Source organism: Mus caroli, chromosome 7 (genome assembly GCF_900094665.2).
Source record: "Mus caroli chromosome 7, CAROLI_EIJ_v1.1, whole genome shotgun sequence".
In the NCBI taxonomy this organism is placed as follows: Eukaryota; Metazoa; Chordata; class Mammalia; order Rodentia; family Muridae; genus Mus; species Mus caroli.
In genome coordinates, this window is record NC_034576.1 from 59549179 (window position 1) to 59569675 (window position 20497).

The window sequence follows — 20497 nt, forward strand, 5'->3', positions numbered from 1 at the left end:
GAAAGATAATGAGAATATAGAAAGACAGAGAGGGAAGAAAAAAATAACAATAAAGAAATAATAAATTTGGAAACAGTGGATTGACTTATGTCATATTTAATGAAATTACACACACACACACACACAATGAAATTGCATCACTATCACTCAGGGTGATAATGCTCTCCCATGATAATGCTCTCCCAGAACCCGTAGACTATCTAACAACTCTAATACAAGGCATGGGAAACCTCCTTACATGTTGTTCACCAGAGAAGTCCAAGAGACTTTCCTAACAATATAGACTATTGATATATATTGCTATTTGCCTTTAGTTGCCTCCTGACAATTGAAGTTAAGTCTTTATTGCTGAGGACATTACACACTTTGCCCAGAGAACTTTTGAGTATTATAGCTGGAACTGACCCTAAAGCCTCTTTCTTGAGGACTAGTTTTTACATGTTAACATAAAACCTTGATGAAAATAACAAATATTCTATTCTGGGACCATTTTGAAAGAGAGTGGTCCAGGAATAGATTTAGGATACCCTAAGCTCTATGTTTCCTTTTGGAAGCAGTTTACTATGTTTTATAGTTTATAGAACCAAGAAAGTCATAAGTCAAAGCAAGTTTAAAATATGTTGGAGAGTATATCAGAGAGGACATTATATCTAGATAAGGGAATTATTCTATAAGCCCAAGATATTATTTGACTTTTGTGTTGCAGGAAACTGTTGAGACTTACACCCAACCAAGGAACTGAAGTCAGGGACCCCTGTACTTGAATTAGGGAAAGGGTGGAAGAAGTTGCCCAGCACTAAAGTTTCAATCAGTTAATCAATCTCACAGATTTTTTCCCCCAGAAATTTTCATTCACACCTAATACTGGAAGGCAATCTGTAAGCTACTAAAAGAAGGCAGGCAGTGAGTGTATTCATACCCAGCTGTTATGCCTTATAAACCACAATGACCAGCATCCCTAAAGATGTAACAGTGACACTTACATCATAGTGATACTCAATAGCTGCCAGAATGGATACAGGCACACAAAGCAGAAGGGAAATCATGCCCGGTCTTGTAACTCTATCCAACTACACATGTCTAGTGACCAGTATCTAATAGGTCATTTTCTTAGACCCATATAATTCCTAACTGCATTCTAAAATCTCATCCTTATTCCAACAACTGAGTATAAACTTCGTTTTGCAGTAGATGGAGACCATTACAGAAAGCCACGATTAGTCAAGTCAGTATTTTTTGGGTGCTGTCTTAGTCAGGGTTTCTATTCCTGCACAAACATCATGAACAAGAAGCACGTTGGGGAGGAAAGGGTTTATTCGGCTTATACTTCCATACTGCTGTTCATCACCAAAGGAAGTCAGGACTGGAACTCAAGCAGGTCAGAAAGCAGGAGCTGATGCAGAAGCCATGGAGGGATGTTCTTTNCACTAATTGAGAAAATGCCTTACAGCTGGATCTCACGGAGGCATTTCCCCAACTGAAGCTCCAATCTCTGTAATAACTCCAGCTGTGTCAAGTTGACACAAAACTAGCCAGTACAGTTGCCAAGCCAAAATTATTACAGATATAATGCAACTCTGTACCTAAGGCTCAGGGAACATTGTGGAAATGGGAGGGGTGGAAAATTGTAAGATCAGGAAATCTGCTCTAAGATTATGCCTTCTACATATGACAGGAAAACTGTATAAAGTGAGGACATGACCACCCAAAGGTATGACTGAAGGAACATTTTTATTGTAAACATGGAGAAGAGTACAGCTAGAGGTGTCTGGAAGAGTCCAGAGCAGGGAGAGAAATGTATAGACTAAACCAGGCCATGAGAAGAAAGAAAGAAGGGGAGAGCAAGAGAGGAAGACCAAGAGAGAGGGTCAAGAGAGAGAGGACTAAGAAGATCAAAAGAGCTGATGGGCAAAATGGCAGGGTTATATAGAAATCAGAAGCTGGGGGAGGGGAGTCTATGTCCTGGGGCTTAGGCTAAGGGGTGAGGTGAGAAGATATGAGAAAAGCCACAGGTACTAAGTGAGCCTGGAGTCCAGGATGCACTTTGGTATGCTAATAGGCACCACAGTCAGCCATGTGTCCTGAGTTCCTTTGAACCTGACAGAAACTACAGCCAGGAAGTCTCAACAACATGACCAGAGAGGAAAAAGAACACCAGGTCAAATCCCAAGGGAGATGAGAAAAATTCCAGGGGATCCAAACATGCGATGAAGAACTACAAACCAGTACAACTGCTGAGATGGAGAATTAGTTTTCTCTGGGGATGGGCCCCTGATTGTGTAAGCAATACCAAGAGATAAGCCCTGTGAACATATGCATGCAGGGGACACTGAAGGGACTCAGCAGGTTGTGTTCATATGTTTTTGTTTACCTAACACATTTAATGTAACATTTAACGTTTACAAAGAGGAGACTCTAAATTTGGGATGAAAGAGGGGAACATGTGAGAAAGGGAAATGATATAAATGCATTTAAAATAGATACAAAATATTAACAATAAATGAAATGTCTTAGTTTTATCTTTATCCCTTCAGCCCTGAAGGGGTATTAGATATGGTAAGTATCACTTGTTTGTAGACAAGTGCTTCTTGGGGGATGAACACATTGCAAACTAAAGTTCTAAGAAAAATAATCACCCACATGTTAAAGCTTCTACAAGGCTGATTAAGTGGTTAGAACTCTGCGACTGCGGGGAGCTGCAGTTAACCTTGGCTCTCTATATTGTCCTTAATTGTTTATTGGTTACCTCTGTGTCTGACATAATATCCTTTCAACTATCAGGTAAAAGCTTTGGAATGTATTAACAGACAACTAGCTTTACAATTCCAAAACCAAGAATGCCCTCAGATGCCACCTGGAACCTATAGTAAGCTTCCCTGCTTTGTTGTAATTTGCCAACTTGATGGTTTTACTGATGTCCTTGGGGAAAGGTGTGATTTATGACTTTCATTTGCTCGGTAAATACAAATGGGTACTCCAGCTAAATTTCATTTGTTCTATAAAATTTTACAGCCTCTTCTGTATTGGAACATATAATTTGGGACCACCTGAATCTGTGTTATCAGACCATAGTCATTTGTATTTAGCTCAGAATAAATGATCTCTCTTTCTCTTTGAAGTCAGAATTGTTTGTACTGACAATTTTGGAACTCAACTTGGGGGCCCACAAATAATCTGTTTTCCATCTAGTAAGTTTTTATTGTTTCAAAACTTTTTCAGTCTATGAGCCATCAGACACATTTATTTGGTTGCTAGTATTTGGCAGTTTTGCTTCCTATTCCGACAATATATAATCTGGCTTTTGTTATTTTCTCCTTCTCTTCCTCCTCTTCCTCCTGCTCCTGCTCCTGCTCCTCCTCTTCCTTTTCCTCCTCCTTCTCCTCCTTCTCCTCCTCCTCCTCCTCCTCCTCCTCTTCTTCTCTTCTTCTTCTTCTTCTTCTTCTTCTTCTTCTTCTTCTTCTTCTTCTTCTTCTTCTTCTTCTCCTTCTCCTTCTCCTTCTCCTCCTCCTCCTCCTCCTCCTCCTCCGTCATTTTCTGTGTTGTCTCTTGAGTTTTTTTTCTTTTTTTTATTAGATATTTTCTTTATTTACATTTCAAATGTTATCCCCTTTCCAGGTTTCCCTTCTGAAAACCCCCTATCCCCTTCCCTCTTCCCTGGTCACCAACCTACCCACTCCTACTTCCTGGCCCTGGCATTCCCCTATACTGGGGCATGTAACCTTCAAAGCACCAAAGGCCTCTTCTCCCATTGATGACAAAATAAGCCATCCTCTGCTACATATGCAACTAGAGCAATGAGTCCCACCATGTGTTTTCTTTGGTTGGTGGTTTAGTTCTAGGGAACTCTGGGGGTACTGGGTACATATTGTTATTCTTCCTATGGGGTTGCAAACTCTTTCAGCTATATACAAAGAACTCAAGAAGTTAGGCTTCAGAAAACCAAATAACCCTATTAAAAATGGGGTATAGAGCTAAACAAAAAATTCTCAACTGAGAATACCAAATGGCTGAGAAGCACCTAAAGAAATGTTCAAAATTCTTAGTCATCAGGGAAATGCAAATCAAAACAACCCTGAGATTTCACCTTACACCAGTCAGAATGGCTAAGATCAAAAACTAAGTTGACAGCAGATGCTGGTGAGGATGTGGACAAAGAGGAACACTTCTCCATTGCTGGTGGGATTGCAAATTGGTACAACCACTCTGGAAATAAGTTTGGCGGTTCCTCAGAAAATTGGACATAGTACTACAGGAGGATCCAGCAATTCCAATACTGGGCATATAGCCAGAAGATGCTCCAACATGTAATAAGGACACATGTTCCACTATTTTCATAGCAGCCTTATTTATAATAGCCAGGAGCTAGAAAGAACTCAGATGCACCTCAACAGAGGAAGGGATACGGAAAATGAACATTTACACAACGGAGTACTACTCAGCTATTAAAAACAATGAATTTATGAAATTCTTAGGCAAATGGATAGATGTGGAGGATATCATCCTGAGTGAGATAACCCAATCAATCACAAAAGAACACACATGATACCTACTCACCGATAAGTGGATATTAGCCCAGGATCTCCGAATACCCAATTTACAATTCCAAAATCCCATGAAACTCAAAAAGAAGGAAGACCAAAGTGTGGATCCTCTGATCCTTCTTAGAATGAGGAACAAGATACCCATGGTAGGAGTTACAGAGGCAAACTGTGGAGTAAAGACTGAAGGAATGACCATTCAGAGACTGCCCCACCTGTGGATCCATCCCATAAACATATTGTTGTTGCCAACAGAGCTTGCTGACAGGAGCCTGATAAAGCTGTCTCCTGAGAGGTTTTGCCAGTGCCTGACAAATACAGAAGTGGATGCTCACAGCCATCCATCAGACAGAGTACTGGGTCCCCAATGAAGGAGGTAGAAAAAGTCTCTTGAGTTTTAAAACATGGCCCCAGTACCCAGTCCCTGGGGAGCAGGGAGTGGAGAGCAGCCACTGATGAGCAACAAGATATCTCCTTCAGAAAAGTTTTGTGGAAGAGCAAATTCCTTCATGTATTCTGTCAGCTGGTCAAGAATGCAATGAGGACATTCCAGTGTCCTGAGTTACCTGGGACAGTACCTTCTGTGCAGTTAACCCCAAGTTCCTGGCAGTGATTGTGAAAGTCAGTGGCTGAGATGCCTGCATGGTGCTTCCTCTTAATTAGACCTGCCACATTGACACGGCCTGCCCAACAGTGTGTGGGCACACGGGACCTGTTCTGGACACTGACTGGTGTCCCCACAATGATGAAGTCATTGTTAGTGGATTAGAGGACTGCACTATTTTGGTGTGGCAGATTCCAAAGAAAAGGCTGACCTCCCCTCTGACAGAGCCAGTAGTGTGCTTGAGGGACATACCAAGCATGTGGGCATCATCACCTGGCACCCCACAGCCCAAAATGTGCTTCTCAGTACAGGTTGTGACAATGTGGCACGTGAGCACTGCAGAGGAGCTGTACTGCCTGGACAGCTTGCACACTGACCTCATCTACAACGTGAGCTGGAACCACAATGGCAGCCTCTTTTGCTCAGCTTGCAAGGACAAGAGCTTCCGAGTCATCGGTCCCAGGTGGTGAACCACGATGGCAAAATGGGAGAAGGCTCATGAGGGCTATATTTCTGGCTGATGACAAGGTGTTCACCACTGCTTTCAGCTGCATGAGTGAACGGCAACTGGCCCTTTAGGACCCAGAAAACCTTGAGGAGCCCATGGCCCTTCAGGAGCTGGATTCAAGCAACGGGGCTCTACTGACCTTCTATGACCCAGACACTAGTCTGTGGCAAGGGTGATTCCAGCATCCGATACTTTGAGATCACAGATGAGACCCCTGCTCCCCGCTCCTACATCCACCTACTAAATAAATTTACCAGCAAAGAACCCCAGAGGGGCTTGGAGGTCAGCAAGTGTAAAATTTCAAGGTTCTACAAACTGCATGAGCACAACTTTGAGTCCTAGTCATCATGACTGTGCCAAGAAAGTCTGACCTCTTCCAGGATGATCTTTACACTGACACAGCTGGACCTGAGGCTGGTCTTGAGGAAGAGGGTTGGTGAGCGGTCAGGATGCTAATCCAATCCTCATCTCACTACAGGAAACCTATGTGCCCAGTAAACAATGGGACCTGAAGGTCAGCAGGCACAATGTATCTGAGAGGAGGCCTGCAAGTTACATCCACTCCAAACCCTCCACAGCTACTGCAGTTACAGATGTTCCCAGTGGCAACCTTGCTGGTACTGATGACGCTAGGAAGCTGGAAGAGCTTCAGGTGCTTTCGGTGCTCCTCAAGGAACAGGGGGAGTATATCAGCTGCCTGGAGGAGCAGCTGGGCCGTATGGAGAATGGCGAATGGGAATTGCTCCCGACACTGCCTCCTCCTCCAACCCATTTCCCCTAGCTTCTGTGGAAGGTCATGGCCAGTCTGCCCTTCTTCACAGCCTGGGACCCAGGTTGGAAGCACCACATGGCTTTTGGAATATTTTTGTACCAAGGCAAATTCCCAAGTACTTTAAGGGACCATCTCTTTAACCTGTCCAACCCACTGCCCCCTCACGAGAAAAACCAGCAGAGTTGGGTTCTAAATTTTCATTCCAAATAAAATGCTCTTTCTAAAAATTCCAAACAAACAAAAACCATGGCCCCCTTTACTTTAGAAATCCTATCTATCTGATAATCAAGATAGCAAAGGTGAGGGGCCCTTATTTCTTCTCCATCCACAGTGAGGAAGTGTCAGTAAACTTCCCTTCTGAATATGCTGTAGCCTCAAAAGGAAAACCCCAGAAAGCACATCCAATGCCTTGGTTAGAAGAAACCATATTGACTTAGGAAGGGTGATCACCCAGTGTTTTCCTCATTTATATATCATAAAAGTGCAGATAAATCTGAGAAAATATAGTGGGAAGAATCAATAGGGATCACTACCAGGGTAGTTACTATTATAAGCAATGATAAACTCTATCCAAAGAACAAATTTCTCCAGCCAGCTTAGATGGCTGTGATCTCCAGGAAAGTGGGGAGACACCAAAACTTGTAAACAAATTTAAGAAAGAGAAAACATTTAGAGGGAAAATACAATAGGTACTCCAGCAAAATTTTTGTTCAACAATTACAGGAATTCAGCATGCAAGTGTTTTGAAAACTTGGGAGATCTAACCTAAGATAAATTTACTTTTGTTGTGCTCAGTGGGGAATATCTGCTTTTCTCAAAAAAACTGTTTTCTGTTCTTTGTTTCACAGTAGCCTAGATGTACCACATGATAGAACTTATCTTTAAAGCATCTAAAAAAAGTAACAAATGAATCTGTGTTATCAGACAATAGTCACTTGTATTTAGCTCAGAATACATAATCTCTCTTCCTCTTTGAAGTCAGAGTTGTTTGTATTGACAATGTTGGCACTCAATATGGGGGCCCACAAATAATCTATTTTCCATTTAGTAAGTTTTTATTGTTTCAGAACTTTTTTGGTCTATGAGCCATCAGACACATTTATTTGGTTGCTAGTATTTGGCAGTTTTGCTTCCCATTCCCATAGTATATAATCTGGCTTTTTTTATTTCCTTCTTTTATACTCCTCCTCCTCCCCGTTCACCAAACAAGTCAATAAGAGTATTAAAAACTTTGTCAAAACAGTGATAGGGAGGGATAGAGGAATTCAACCACAGTAAATTAATGATAAGTTAAATGTTATGTTGTGAACTGAATATAAATTCTGAGTAGTCTAACTTGTCTCAATTCCCATCTCACTTCTGTGACTTTGTGTCTCCAATTTTTTCCTTCTTCTCCCTTATCTAGTAATTCCCAAGCAGAGGAAATACCTGAATCAAAAATTATAACCTCTTTTAAGATCCAGCATAGAGGGAGAAGATATGCTGATGGGATCACACTCCCTGGGCAGAAGCCAAGCTATGAAATTTGATAATGATCTGTCCATGGTCATAGAAGAGCCTTCTGCAATTGCTTAAAGGATTTCAGATTGCTTTACAGACCTACAAAACAGAAGTCTCTAACATTTCCTGATTCAAAATTCACACTGTAAAGTTGATTCCTTCTGTTGCTTAGGGTTTAAACATGTGGAAAGAGAATTAGATTAGGTCTATATAACAAACTTCATCTTCTGTATTTGGCTTTCCTTTAGGAAAATTCTGTCTAAGAGACATAAATTTCTAGTTTATTCCTGCTAAGAGTGGGGTCTAAATTAATGTAATTGTTTCTCTCTGCCATTTTGTGACCAAAATAGCATGTGTTAAAACACAATCTGCTCTAAAAATTTCTAAAAATAAACAAGTATCAAACTTTGGCAGTTACATTGTTGCACATTTTAAAATTTATTACTAATCTTGGCATGCCTAATTTAAAATAAGTGTATGCCTATGCATGTAAATATCAGTTTTATGGATACTTTTGAATTTTTTTTACAAGCTCAAAGTCTACAATTAACTCTTAAATGCCTGCATTTTTAGCTATGATTGTCTTAGGAGAGAAACTAGAATTATCTGTTTTATCAAAAGAAGCAGAAGTAGGAGTGAAGACAGAAATTCAGGATGCATAGGCCCTACACATTAGTGCTGTAATTTTCTTAATTGATTGACATGGGAGGGATCAGCCCAGTAGGAGTGGAGGCACCACTGGGCAGGTGGGCCTGGTTTATATAAGAAAGTTGAACATGAACCAGAGAGGAGTAAGCCAGGAATCAATGTTCCTTTATTGGTTTTTGCTTCAAGCTCCTGCCTTAAATTCCATCTACGATGGGATTCAAATAAATCCTTTTCCTCTTTATGTTGCTTTGGGTCATGTTAATCACAGCAACAAATTGAAAACTATTACAGAACCTGGTATCAAGAACAAGAAATTTGGTCTGCTGGTACCTGTATTGAACCTGACCATGGCATTTCAGGGGAGAGGATTTTGTAAACTTTGGAATGAAAAGGCCATGGAGTGTTTGGAGCTTAGTAGCCTGTTCTACGGGAGATTGGTGGATGAGAACAGTAAAAGAAATACAGATGATGAAGGTCTGGCTTGTGGAGTTTCAGAGGACAGAAGAGACTGCCAAAGCTTTTTGGATGATATTTTGGATGAAGAATGCATGGAAGTAAAAACCTTAGTTGTTATTGGGACAATGGATGCTGATTAGCTGAAACAGAAAAATCATCTCTGATTAATAAGATACCAGCATCAATGAGGCAAAACAGTCAGACAAACATTTGCTCACAGCCTTCACACAGAAGCTGTGGTCTGAGGGATCCAAAGCTATAGCTCAAGCTGCCAGTAGAACTGGGCAGTGTTACGGAGTCCTTCATGGTGCTTATGAAGGGTCATAAAATGTCAGGGAGACTTGGCACAACAGGACAGAGACAGAGTACTTGAAGGGAAGCCCTTGATGAAGGAACAATCTAAGTTACAGCAGAGATCACAAGATAATGGAGATTCCAGTACCACACAATGTCCACTAAGGATAGTAGTTGTGGCATGGAGCTAGCCTGAGTCTACAAGACAAGCTACATGTGCTGCAGAGGGCAGAACTAGAGAATATCTTAGTCCATGCTTTTGAATGAGAATATTACGAATGAACCCAAGATGCTGGACACTCAACTACAGAAATTAATATATAGTGATAGACTTTAGGTTTCTCTTTGATTTAATTTTAACTATGCCCTGGTTCTTTCTTTTTGAAGTAAGAATACATTTTTATAAATATAAAAGCCAACAGACCTTGAAGTTTTAACCAAATCTTGAACTTTTAATGTGATGAAAATTTATAAATTGTAAAACTTTTAAAACATTGTGTTTATATCATGATAATAACATGAGATCTTGTGGACAATAAATGAAACAGTATGACTTTAAGTGATATATTTATTTATTAAAAGTGTTAAGATGTGGAAAATAAGCTGTCAATCTGAGAATTTCTTAGATTAGAGTGGCCTTTGGGCATGTCTATATAGCCTGTATTTGTATTTATTATTGTTGTTATTCTTAGTGATGGTTGGTTGATTAATTAATTCATTGATTGATTGACTACTGTGACAGGGCCTAGATACTATAAACAGAGCCACCACTGGGCAGGTAGGCCTGAGTTGTATAAGAAAGCAGGCTAAGCATGAACCACAGAGCAGTAAATAGTATTCCTATATTGGTTTCTGCTCTAAGCTCCTGCCTTCAGTTCCTGTCTTGGCTTCCCTGTAAGCTAATATCATTCTTACCTTCTCAAGTTGCTTTTTGGTCATGGTGTTTATTATACCCACAGAATTGAAACCAGAAACTTCAACAATAGTATCTTATAATCTATTTCTGGTGGACAACCACATCAGGGTCAACTACCTATTATGTTTTGGGGATTTCAAGGGCTTTCCAACCTTGTCAATGGAGACATTTGCTTGATAACCTATGGTTTTTGGAAGGACCTTTATTCACCTCCATAGAGTACATACATCCAAACATTTTATTTTATTTTTTGATTAGCTTCTCAACCTGGAGATCTTCTTACACCTTGTTCATTGTTCCAACTGCCATTTGAAGCACTCTTCCATCTTTCTTCTATACTCTCTTCATCAACTATAAAAATTACCAATGGCAACAGAATTCATATTCTGTTTTTTAATTATTCAGTGAACTAGTATAGGTTTATGACATACTATATCATCTAAAAAGAATTTTTAAATCTATACAAATGTGTTCATATACAAAAACAAGAAATAAGGAAAGTTATTTTGTAAAAATATCCTTCAAGCCACATAGACCCATATTTCAAGAGTTCATGATGCATCATTAAATGAGTCTTCATGTGTCATACAGTGCCATCATCAGGCATCGGAAACAATTTAAATAATATTCATATTTTAGCATTAAATTATATAGGAAATATAAAAAATGGTTATTGATGAAGTCAATTTTTGATTTTTTTTTAAATAAGAATTTTATAATGTCTGTAAAATCTAAGAAATTTTGATTTTTGGCAACCTTTGTTTCTACATTACCCATTAATAATAACTGGTAGTTTATAAAAGAGTACACTTTTGGGGAAAGATTTTGAAATGACACTATTGTTTTCTGACTTCTTCTGCAATGTGACAATTCCTTTACTTTTCAAAGCTGTAATCAGGTATAATACCAAAACTATAAGACAATTTAAATTATTTGTTATGAATGACAGTGATAATAATTTAGGCACTAGGGTCAAATATTTTCTAATATTAGAACCAGCCATTTCACATGAGATCATAGATATAAACTGATGGGAGCAGATGTAGAGACCCACAGTCACATACTAGGCAAGGTTGGGGAAAATCCACAGAAGAGGGGAGGATGGATTGCAGGAGCCAAAGGAGTCAGGAACACCACAGAATCAACTAAGCAGGACTCATAGAGGTCATGGAGACTCAGGTGGCAAACATGAACTCTATATGATCTAAACAAGTATTCTGTATATAACTAAAGTTGTGTATCTGGTGGTCTTGTATGGATTGGGGGAGGGGTATATATTTCGCCTACACTTGGGAGCCTGTTCTTTCTACTGGATTACCTTGTCCAACCTTAATATGAAGGTGTGTGCCTAGTCTCATTGTGACTTGTTAGGCCATGATTGGTGGATTTCCAAGGGAGTTCTGCTCTTTAATTTAAAGGAATACAGAAGTAGATCTGGGGTGAGGCGATGTGGGAAGAGGGACTGGGAGGAGTAGAAGGAGGAAGAACTGCGGACATGATGTAATGCATGAAAGAAGAATAAAAGAAAAAAAACAAAGAAGAACTAAAATGAAATAATAATAAATCATTTTCACGTATGATACCTATCAAATACCATATTTCATACAAAAGGGACAACTACTGACAACAAGAATACATTGTTAAACAGGTTAAAGATGATTTATAGGACAAATGAGTTAAAATGCCCTTTACCCTCATGGACCAGATTTTCTATTTTGAGCCTCTTCCATTTTGGCCTAATATTGTTAATTATTATTTTAACTTTAAGTATAATTTTCTAATATATGATACATGGGTTAGGTCACACACAGAGTATAAGAAAAAGAACAATTTTGTGTGGACCACAATGGCCAAGATGATTATTATGGCCCAGGTATATTTTCAGTTCTGCTGGTCATTCCCTCTCTTAAACAGTTTAGTACTTACTCAGTGGCATGCTAGCCAAATTCTAGGAATGGAGATCCCAAGTGTCATAGGCTCCATAGGCATAAAATGTGAAGTTGGGCTAACTAGAGGAGCTGAATACATGTTCCCAGAATTAAAAAGCCGTACTTACATAAACTATTCTACAAGTCTAACTGATCTATTAGAAGTCCCTGACTGGGCAAAAGTTGGAATGTACCCATCCAGAGTCAAATTATCCTGGGATATCTGTTGTCTCCTTCATCACTATTCATCATTTCCCATTTCTGTGCCTGACATCCTTGTTACTATCAGGCAATGCTTTTGGAATCCATTAACATTACAGGCCACAATCTAAAAGCTTCAGAATGTCATTATATAAAATCTCAGAGTTAAAAAATATATTTTGTTTTTGAGATTACATTATAATTACATCATATCCCCAGTTTTTTTCCTCTAAACTCTCTAATACACCTGCCCTTGATCTCTTTCAAATGCATAGACTCTTTTATTTTAATTATTGTTACATGCATACATGTAACTTGATCAAATGATATGTTACTTGTATATGTGTTTTCAAGGCTAACCGTTTGATGCTGAATAACAAAATTGGTGTGCGTTTCTCTGGGGAAGACTATTTCACCCACTCCATGGCATTCCTCAGTTGCCTATAGTTCTTTATGCAGGGCTGAGGCCTCTTTGTCTTTCCTTAATTTTGCATGTCTTTTCTTGTTGTCCCTGTTCAACTCATGTTGGGTCAGTTATGTTGGTGAGACCTTATGGATGCTGCTTCTGATATTCTCAGGAAATACCATCTCACAGCAAACTTTCTGATGCTCTGGCACTTACATGCTTCTTGCCCCCTCACCCATAATGCTCTCTGAGCCTGGTGCAGGGGTTGTTTTATAGATGTATCTGCTGAGATTGGGCTCTTCAAATCTGGATTAGCATTGGTTGTAGTTATCTGTAATGTTCTCTACCTATTGGAAGGGTGAGGACTACACTTATATCTGAAGATTTAGAGCTAGGAGATTCCACTGAGAGAGAACATGCAAATTTTGTCTTTCTGAGTTTGGGTTACCTCACTCAATATGACATTATTGCCATCCATTTATCCAAGGAGTTCATTTTTTTCATTTTTTTTTTGCAGCTTCACCAGTTTGCAACTTCACCAATTGTAAAGGGGATTCCCTTTTCCCCTGCACCCCTCCCAACATTTGTTGTTGGGTGATCCATTGATCTTTGCCATTTTGACTAGGGTAAGATGAAATTTTAAAGCTGTTGTGATTTACATTTCCTTAATTGCTGGGGATAGTAAGTTTATAAGTTATATCTTAGCTTCTGTGTGTGTGTGTGTGTGTGTGTGTGTGTGTGTGTGTGCATGTATTGAGAACTCTCTTTCGGACCCAGGCTCAGTTTTTGAATTGGACATTTTTGCTGCCCCTTTGTTCTTTGTCTAGTCTGAATATTAATCATTTGCCATGTGTGTAGCTGGCACAGATTCTCTTCCATTCTGTGGGTTTTCTCTTCACCTGGTTGTTTCTTTGGCTGTTGCAGAATTGTTTCATTTTAAGAATTCTCCCCTGCCAATTGTGGCATTAATTCTTGGTAAAGGGAGTCCTGTTCAGGAAGCCTTTTACTACACCTACATCATATATGATACTATCTATGTTTTTATCTGCCAGCTTCAGTGTTCAGGTTTAGGTGTTTGATCCATTGGAGTTAGTTTTGTGTGTGTGTGTGTGTGTGTGTGTGTGTGTGTGTGTGTGTGTGTGTAAGGCCATAGATTCAGGGATAATGCCATTCTCCTGCATGGGCATATCCTGTTTTTCCAGCACCTTTTGTTGAAGATGCTTTCCTTCTCCAGCAAATGTTGGCTGCAGTTGTGTGTATTCATGTTTGCATCTTTGCTTTTATTCCATTGGTCTGCACGTCTGTTTTGTGTCAGTACCATTTGGTTGTGAATCAAATGTATGTTCTCAGCTATGGTTCCAGTGAATGCTTGCCTGCTTACTGCCATGCGTCCTGCCAAGGTGATCATGGACTAATTATCTGAAACTGTAAGCAAGCTCCCAGTTAAGTGATCCCTTTTATAAGCCTGCCAATGTTATGGTGTCTCTTTGTGTCTCTTCACAACAGAACAGTAACTAAAGATAGAAGTTGGTACCGGGACTAACCATGGTGTTCTTTGAAGGAATGTGGAAATTTTGGGGTCTTTGGACTAGAAAAGTGGTTAAACATTATAATATTGGCTTTATAGGCCATCCTTATAAGAGCATGGGAGACAGTAGTGTTGAAAGCTGTGTAGACTATGGAGGTACCACTAAAGAGGTGTTGACCCTGACATTCCCCTACACTGGGGTATCAAGTCTTCACAGGACCAAGGGCATTTCCTCGAATTGATGCCCGACAAGGTCATCCTTTGCTACATATGCGGCTGGAGCCATGGATCAAATATATACTCTATGTATACTCTTTGGTTGGTGGCTTAGTTCCTGGTAGCTCAGGGTTGGGGGGGGGGTTGGGTTGGTTGATATTGTTGTTCTTCCTATGAGGTAGCAAACCCCTTCAGCTCCTTCAGTCCTTTCTATAACTCCTCCATTGGGGACATGTGCTCAGTCCAGTGGTTGGCTATGAGCATCCTCCTCTGTATTTGTCAGTCTCTCATGCTACTGTCAGTAAGCACTTCTTGGCATCCACAATAGTGTCTGGGTTTGGTGACTGTATATGGCATGGATCTCCAGTTGGGGCAGTCTCTGGACAGCCTTTCATTGAGTCTGTGTTCCACACTTTGTCTCTGTAACTCCTTCCAATGGTATTGTGTTCCCCCTTCTAAGAAGGGCCAAAGTATCCACACTTTAGTCTTCCTTCTTCTTGAGCTTCATGTGGTCTGTGAATTGTATCTTGGGTATTCCAATCTTTTGGGCTAATATCCACCTATCAGTGAGTGCATACCGCATGTGTTCTTTTGTGATTGGGTTACCTTACTCAGCATGATATTTTCTAGTTCCATCCATTTGTCTAAGAATTTCATGAAGTCATTGTTTTTAATAGTTGAGTAGAGTAGTACTCCAAAGTGTAAATGTACCACATTTTCTGTACCCATTCCTCTTATGAAGGGCATCTGTTAATATCTTCTAAGGTATCTTTTATGCCTGAGACTCTCTCTTCTATCTCTTGTATTCTGTTGTTGATGCTTGCATCTGTAGCTTCTGACCTCTTTCCTAGGTTTTCCACTTCCAACGTTGCCTCCATTTGTTATTTATTTTTGTTTCTACTTCCAGCTTTAGTTCTTGGGCCACTTTGTTCAATTCCTTCACCTCTTTGATTATGTTTTCCTATATTTCTCTAAGATATTTATTTATTTTCTCTTTAAGGGCTTCTACCTATTTACCTGTGTTTTCCTGTATTTCTTTCAGTGAGTTATTTATATACTCCTTAAAGGACTCTACTATCTTCCTGAGATAGGATTTTTAGATTAGCTTCATTGTTTTCAGGTATGTTGGGATATCCAGGGCTTGCTGTGGTGGAAGAAATGGGTTCTGATGGTGCCAAAGTATATTATACTTGCCTCTTGATATCTGGTTATCTCTGATGTCAACTGGCTTGGGTGTCTCTGTCTTCAGCCTGCCTCCTGTGTCCCTTAGCTACAGCAGATCTACTGGGAGGCCTTCAGACATGAGGGTCTTCAGAGGGGCAGACACTGTGATAATCTGCCCTGACTGAAGGTGTAGGCTAAAAGGAAGGTGGAGTTTGAGTGATGGGCAGGTGTCTTGTTTCTTCTGGGCTTCTCAAGAGTCCCAAATGCTGAGGTTATTTGGGTGAGTGCCTTACCTGTTGCCCTGGGCATAGCATATCTCCTGAGAAACCTTCAGATTGTGGGGCCTGTTGCCCTGTGTGCATCAGATCTCCTGGGAGGCCTTCCAACTGTGGGATTTTAAACAACTTTTAATCTCCTGCCTTACCTTCTTATTGCTCTTCTCTTACAATATTCACTCCAAGTAAACAAGCCCAGTCATGTATGGTTTTTCTTCCTTTAGTCAGATCTTTGCTAAATGATACTGCAATTCCACCTGGAGTCTGTTTACATATTCAAAATCTCTTTACATCACTCATTTCACATTTACTAATCCTGCATCCCACAAGCATCTATGTGACACTGTCTATGATACAAATAAGAGAATTTTTTTCTTATCATTAAATAAATAAATGGCAATATTAGCTTCAGTCAGTGATCAGTTAACATTTTCCATGAACCCCAGAGACATCTTTAACAATGCAGCATGTTGTGGGTTTAACATGGAACTGCTCCTGTAAAAATTATTAATGAGTAATATTAGTATTATTAGGTAAAGTAAAGGCAAGTCACATCAGATTTCCTTGTTGCTATGGAAATAGCCCTGATTTCATTTCCCTTTGTCCCTTTTCTAAAAGCACTTGTGTTTGCTGCTGTGATAGAAATAGCCTGCGTCCCGGGAACCATGGCAACAACTTGAGAAAAGTTGCTTTTCATGTTGTTGCTTCTCTCCTATCTTCTCCCCAGGACCCAATCCTCATTTAAGCTAATTACTATAGATGATTATTTGGAAAACAATTAGAGCCACTGTTCAATCTGAACACAGGGGTGGGTGGTGGGTGGGGAGGTACTGCCTTACCAAACCCTTGTCTCCACATCTGATTCTCATTCTCTAATGAAAACAAGAAAACAGCAGGCTCCTTTCAGCTACCAGGCAGCCCAGCAATGGACAGACAAATGGGTGTCAGCTCACTGTTTAGACTGCTCATGCATTAGTTTTTCATAATCTTAGAGTACTTACAAAATGACAAACATGCATCTCCTGTGAAAAATTCCGATTCTATGGGCAACAGAGGTTCTAGATTACTTAATTTATTTTTAACCCAGAAATAAAATGGAAAGTAATGTTTGTTTTAAACGAGTACATGCACAGTGATGGGTTTCACTAGGAGTCAAATTCGTGGGAAGAGACCAGAAAGCACAAAAGACAAGAGATATCAATGTTTCCTCTAAGCCCAGCATAAACATTATCATGTAAGACATTTGGGTTTGTAAAAGCATATGGTAGATTTAAGATTTCATCCTCAAAACATTAACAATGTTTAAAAACAAATAGAAGCCCACATTAGCCTGAAATTGAAAGACTTTGCCCCTTGATTTTTTTTTTATAAGTATAAGTTATGTCTACCATTGTATAGTCAACACGGCAACTTGTACTATGTGCACTGAGAATTTTCAGTAACTTAAACCTTGTCAAAAATGCATGCATATGTGTATACACATACATATATGTGTATAAATTATATAATTATATTATATATAATATAGCTTTTATACTATATAATATAATTATATATATGTGTGTGAAAAAATTTTAACTGCTATAAAAGAGATGGTGGCTTTTTTGTGATTGGGATATTATTCACTATGCAAGGTAATAAACTCCAGATAAGTTTTCTTAAGCTTTATTATTCATTTTCTGAAATAATTTTGGTGTGTGTGTGGTGGAAGTATATGTTCATGTGGGTGTATGTACCTGTATGTATGACCGCACATGCATATACTTTGAAGCCAGTGGTCAATGACAGCTGGCATATTTCAGCTAGGTTGCTTATCAGAGAAACTTCAGAAACCCATATCTTAGACACACATGCACACACACACACACACACACACATTTTTTGGCAACATGTAAGTGAAATTTCTCAGTGTATTGTGAAAATCCTTAATGTATTATACAAGCTTCCATGTTGACTTATTCAATAGCAGACAGAACTTGTACTTATAAAAGTAGACAAGTGGATAAAGGCTTTGAATTCCAGGCTGAATGTGAGTTTCTATTTGTTTTTAAGCCATTTCTTCCTGGCCTCTCAGCATAATGATACAGTTGTGACTCCCATGCCCAGGTCTCTGTATGGGTGTTGGGTCTTCAAACTCAGGTCCTCATACCTATGAAGCAGGTACTTTCATATATATATATATATATATATATATATATATATATATATATATATATATGAATAAATACACTGTCTCTGTTTTCAGCCACAGCAGAAGTAGTCATCAGATCCCAATACAGATGGTTGTGAGCCACCATGTGGTTGCTAGGAATTAAACTCAGGACCCCCTAGAAGAGGAGCCAGTGCTCTTAACATTGAGTCATCTCCTCAACCCCCTCCACTTTTTTTATGTTAGTATCTTTATTAGACTGATATAATTATTGTAACCAACAGCCCAGCATTCAAATGGTATTATTGTTAACTGAGGTCTGTGCTTTATTCAGTTTTGTTAGTTATCCCGTAATGCACTGCATTTTTAAGGATCCACCTGGGATACTTTGATCAGTACATAGTCTGCTTTTGAGATACTTCTTCAGAGTTCTTTAGCTTTTCATGAACTTGGCAGTTTGAGGTGTTCTTGTCTGAAATTATCTATTGTTACCATCCAGTGGTTTTTGTTTGTCTGTCTGTTTGTTTGTTTGTTTGTTTTTATGTTGGTTTCCTCCTGACTAGCTTGATGCCATGGTCTGTAGGTCTGTAGACAAGGCATGCCATAGCAAGTGCCTAGCATGTCATGTTACATTGGGACACTTGTTGGCATGCCTTACTGATGCTAGTATCACATTGGTCATCTACATAAGACATATTAGAGAAAGATTCTCCATTTGAAAACTACTTTTTACCCATTTACATGTTCTACTGTTTGGATGCAAAGTTTTTTGCAGTCTCAGTATTCAAGACGTTGTGTACAGGACAAGGGCCACAGGAACTTTCATCTCCTGGCAGAGTGTGTGTACACCTGTTTATCAAGAACAGAAAAATCTAGAAACCATCTAAAACTGAATTTTAGATAACAGAAAATTCCTTCAAAACTTCTAATTATCAGAGTTTCCTAAAAATATACAGAACCAAGAGTTTATTGTTTTCAAGAAAAAAAGAAAAAGAAAAAAAAATTAAGACTTCTAAACAAAATGGCACATATCTTGCCTTTCTTCTCCTAATCTTCACTAAAGGAGAAGTGGTCATGGCTAGGCAGTTGCAAAATTATGCTTTATTAATTTTGAAGGATGATTCCTAGCCTTTGTAAGCCAACTCAAAGAATTAAGAACTCTAAAAAACAGCACACTCATTTCTTTAGTGTCTTGAAACAGTGGAGTTAAAGAAAGTGCCAATAAAATTAAAATATTATAGTAATTTCTTCTTGCAGCAATTACCACAACTATGTGGCTTAAACAGTACTAATTTATTCTCATCTAGGCAGAAAGGAGTATCCTGAAGGGGGAACACGAGCTTGGTCAGTTCATTTCTAGGACCTCAATAGTATTCATGTACTCCCATCTCCACAGGCACTAATGCTGCTTCATTCAGCAGGTCTGTTCTGGAGGTGGCCCATGTTTTCCTCCTTAAAGACTCCCTGTGACTAGCTTTAAAGGGCATGGAAAGACCCAGTTAACTGCCTCATCTCAATGCTATTTATCATGTACCATAACCTGTCAGAGGTTACATTGAAAACTGGATACTATTTTCTTTCACAGAAAAAGACAGAAAAATTCATAAAATTCACAAATCATTGGTGGGAACAGATATGTCAAAAAGGAATGGTTGAGTCAACATCAGAAAAACATTGTCAAGGAGAGAAAAGACAGGCTGTCCTTATTAGTTGAAAGAAAATGTCCTCTCCTTTACAATACAAGAAAGCTTTTAGTAATTTAAATCATAGTTGCAAATGGATGACTATGTAATAGCTAACTGATCTCAAAATGTACTCCAACACATTGTTCTTCAAAGCAATACAACAGTTTTCATATCCACCAGAAAATATTCCTATTTTGCTCCTCTCTACCTGTTCTTAGATTTATGACTTATAGTGGAATAGACATCTAAACCCCTGTGTTGATTTTAATACTGAGTAAGGTAATGACTTCTGAACATATCTACATGGCAAGATTTTTTAAACATAAATGTTTAATATGGTGAAAAACCTCACTGTGGTAAACCACTGTTCACTGAATACTTGCATAGTTGTTTTGAGCTCTGGATTCATGTCCAACATTGAAAACAAAAACTTCTATCATGTATTCAAATTTGAAGATATACTAGCAATATTTTATTCTATGTAATTAATGAAAGAAAAATATAATGACTGAAAGAGCTAATATTAAATTCCAAGTGGAGGTCAGAGCAGCATAGAAAGTAATTAGGAAATAAAACCATAATTTTCATTTTGATATAATTCTATTTCTATATTTTAATAAGAAATATCTAAATAAAAGTTAATTACTTTGTATTACTTATTTCTACCTCTGATCAATATCATCAGATAGAAAGTTGGGGATAGATGATG

General features: G+C 38.9%; 1 protein-coding gene and 1 pseudogene across 2 annotated transcripts in view; one reads left to right on the forward strand and one right to left on the reverse strand.

Moving 5' to 3' along the window:
• Window positions 1-20497, reverse strand: part of Gabrg3 (gamma-aminobutyric acid type A receptor gamma3 subunit) — a 619070-nt gene that overhangs the window by 274261 nt on the left and 324312 nt on the right. The window lies entirely within an intron of this gene.
• LOC110297320 lies at window positions 1698-6431 on the forward strand (annotated as a pseudogene).